General features: G+C 36.4%; 1 long non-coding RNA gene across 1 annotated transcript; it reads left to right on the top strand.

Annotated features, from left to right (window-relative positions):
• On the top strand, positions 1,058 to 2,934 carry LOC109231804. Its single transcript, XR_002068842.1, has 3 exons — positions 1,058 to 1,310; positions 1,460 to 1,636; positions 2,895 to 2,934. It is a non-coding gene; the product is annotated as an uncharacterized LOC109231804 (long non-coding RNA).

Here is a 3,781-nt window from a genome sequence, read left to right as displayed (position 1 = left end):
TAAATCATATATAAGACCTGTACCGGCGCCGGAACCAAAATACGGGCCCGATACCAACATGTTCTAATCAAATTTCATTTCCAAATCCTTTAAACAATTTCAGAAAATAATTTTCTTTAAAAATTCATTTCTCGGGCTTGGGACCTCGGAATTCGATTCCGGGCATACGCCCAAGTCCCATATTTTCCTACGGACCCTCCGGGACCGTCACATCACGGGTCCGGGTCTGTTTACCCAAAACGTTGACCGAAGTCAAATTAATTCATTTTATAGTCGAAATTTTTCGTTTTTCACAGATTTTCTCATTTAAGATTTTCGACTACACGCCCGGACTGCGCATGCAAATCGAGGTGAAGATAAAAGAGAATTTTAAGGCCTCGAAACACAAAATTCAATTTAAAGGCAAGTGATGACCTTTTGGGTCATCACAGCAATGCACGTACACTAAAGCTAGTATATTTTAAATTTGCGAGCGTTGGTATGTCGAGTTGTCGGCTTGCCTAGTATTATGATAGGCGTCATCACAACAGGTTGAGTTTTGGGTCGTAACAAAAATCTTGAGATGAATACATGAAGATATTAGACGGAAAAATATAAAATACCATCGAAGGGCTTTGAAGTGCCACCTTCATTTGAATGGAATTCTAAATGAGTGCAATTACTAGGCGTTTGGACATAAAAATATGAGATTCGGAAAAAAGTATGATAAGTTAAAAAAAATGTATTTAAGATTGTAATTGTATTTGGTCATCCATTTCATTTGATAAAATGTTACATTTCATTTGATAAAATGTTACAGTTTTGTGAGAGAAAATTTTGTTCAAACTAGAAATTCATCTTTAAAAATTCAAACAAATGTATAGCCTGTTAGGCAAGGCTGAATTAATCAAAACTGAAAATCAGGGATTGTATCCCTGAATATACTCTCCTCCATAAGAATATAACTTGTACTATTACGTGATTATGGGCATTAGAATAGGACTTGTATTATGTAATTACAGGCCAACCATATATGATTGTATAGCCGGTGGCGGATGCAGCATAGAACTACCGGGTTCAACTGAACCCAGTACTTACTTAATTTAAGTGTAAAAAATTCCTAAAATTGCAATAAATAGCAGTATGGTCGCATAACTTTAAATGCTGAACCCATAAAACTAAAATCCTAGATCCGCTAGCTATATATTTATGTATGTGTAACACACTGGAAAGGAAAGAAAAGACAGAAAACTTAAAAGTCTTTGTCTATCACGGTATAGAGCCGCGGTCTAGTATTGTTTTATAGTCGTGCTCTCTGTTCGGGTCAAAAGGTATTCCACTACCTTCATGTTAGTGTAAACAATGTACTATACTATCTTTTGCTGGTTGTATTTCGTGGTGCTCAAGCTTGACAGATTCCAATTCATCATTATATGATCTAGTCTCTACAAAATTTGATGGTTCTAATTTTGCTCTCTAGGAATTTCAATTCGGGATTTTTGTAGAACGCAAGGGTCTTTTTAGGATGCTGAATGGATCCGTTCCTAAGCCTGATGATGCAAAGGAACGAGTTCAGTGGAAGTTGAACAATGCTAAGGTCCATGGGCGAAGCTACATGTTATAAAGGGTTGTTGGAAAATTACACTGAATTTCAGAGGTATATAATATATATTAAACACTCTTTCTCGGAGAATTTTTTTCACGTCTTTAAAGTTTGAACACCTTTGAGTAAATTCCTGGCTTCGCCACTGCTAAGGTCATTGCATGGATGCTCAATTCAGGCATCACCATGGGCCTTCGACCACTTTGTCTTGCGTTTGAGATGTGGAGCCATCTACGTACTATATACTGTTGGACTTTAAAGCATTGGGCTTCAAAGACTTTAAGCATTGGGCTTTAAAGTCTAAGAGTGTGAATTGGAAATGGTGGAAAATAAAATGGAGGGAAATGAAAATTTGAATAAAGTGAGCTTTTGTCTTGAACTTTGTCCCTCATTGGTGAGGGACAACTACATTTGTGTGTATATATATAGAATCACTTCTTAAAGCTCTTAAAAGGAGTTGAAGAGGATGAACCCTCGCGCCGCGTCGCTCGCTCGCTCGGCTCGGCTTTGGATTTGGATTTGTCAAATGATCGATAAGATTATTTTTGGACAAGGCCACTCTGGCCGTGGTCCTGGCGTAACCGCGGCAGGACGCGCAAACTTCTGAACAGACACCTTTTCCAGAACAAACATCACACCTCTTCCAATAATTGCCTATAAATTCTGAGGCATGGCTTCATTTTTAACACACTGAAAAAAATTACGAAACTTCCTTCTTTCTGAAAGTATTGCATTCTAATTCGCAGTCTCTCTCTCTCAAATTTGTAAGTGTGATTTTGCTCCGTTTTTTGAGTTCGTTCGTATCCTGCAGTTTGTATTGCCACTATTGCAGGAAGGTTTTTTCCATTTCATCCTGGGAGGATTTAATCCATTACCTTGGCAACGTGTGAGGGGGTTAAAATTTCTTAAGGACGCACAAGCAAATTGTGGACTCGGAATATTTCTTATTCTTTACTGTTTTCCAGTTTCTTTTATTCTTCTAACAGTTCTTTTGATTTTGTGTTTTAACACAGTAGCGGATTACAAGCTTAAGGAATTTTATACTAACGTTTCTGTGTTGAAATATATATTAAACTGTTATTTATATTTTGTATACTGGTTTGGAGACTAAAGCCTTCGTGCTTTCTACTCCAATAATTGTTCTATCCGGTTTAAAGTATATCAAAACTTTACCGTAATAATAAACGTACGGGTTTGAAGTATATAAAAACTTCACCATTGTTACGTGTTGTATGTTTGGTTTGGTATTGAATTTGAAGATATCAAAACTTCACTGATTTAACAAAATTCTGTTTTGTTTCCAACTTTACAGAAAAAATGACGAATGAAAACCAAACTAATGGAAATGTTGCGGGAACGGGTGCTACTGTTACGAATGTTGCTGCCTCGTCAAGCCGTTCAACTCCTGCTCATGCTATGGCACCAGCAGAAAATTGAAGGAGTTGGCAAGATTGCGTTGAAGATGACGTCAGGAAAAATAGTGACTCTAAACCAAGTTCTCCATATTCCAGAAATTCGCAAGAATCTTGTGTCTACCTCACTTCTTGTCAAGAATGGATTCAAATGTATTTTTGTTTCTAATAGTGTTGTACTATGTAAGAATGATATGTATGTAGCAAAAGGTTACCTGAGTGAGGGCATTTCTAAGCTAAATGTAATAGCAGTTCCTATCAATAAAGTTAATGTTTCTTCTTACTTACTTGAGTCAAACACTTTATGGCATTCACGCTTAGGTCATGTCAACTTCAAAATATTGCGAAAAATGATAAATTTAGAAGTATTGCCAAAATTTGATTGCATTAATTCCAAATGTCAAATATGTGTAGAATCAAAGTATGCTAAGCATCCTTATAAGTCCGTTGAAAGGAATTCAAGTCCTTTAGACTTAATTCACACAGATATTTGCGACATGAAGTCAACACCATCTCGCGGTGGGAAAAAGTAATTTACTACTTTTATTGACGATGGCACGAGATATTGCTATGTTTATTTACTTAATAGTAAAGATGAGGCAATTGATGCTTTCAAGCAATACAAGAGTGAAGTTGAAATACAACTAAACAAAAAAATCAAAATGATAAGAAGTGATAGGGGTGGCGAATATGAATCTCCTTTTGAAGAAGTATGTTTGGAAAATGGCATTATTCACCAAACAACTGCCCCTTACTCTCCACAATCTAATGGAATTGTGGAGAGAAA

The sequence above is a fragment of the Nicotiana attenuata genome, chromosome 8 (genome assembly GCF_001879085.1).
Source record: "Nicotiana attenuata strain UT chromosome 8, NIATTr2, whole genome shotgun sequence".
Lineage (NCBI taxonomy): Eukaryota > Viridiplantae > Streptophyta > Magnoliopsida > Solanales > Solanaceae > Nicotiana > Nicotiana attenuata.
The sequence above is the reverse complement of the archived record's forward strand: the minus strand, read 5'-3'. Positions and strand labels throughout refer to the sequence as shown.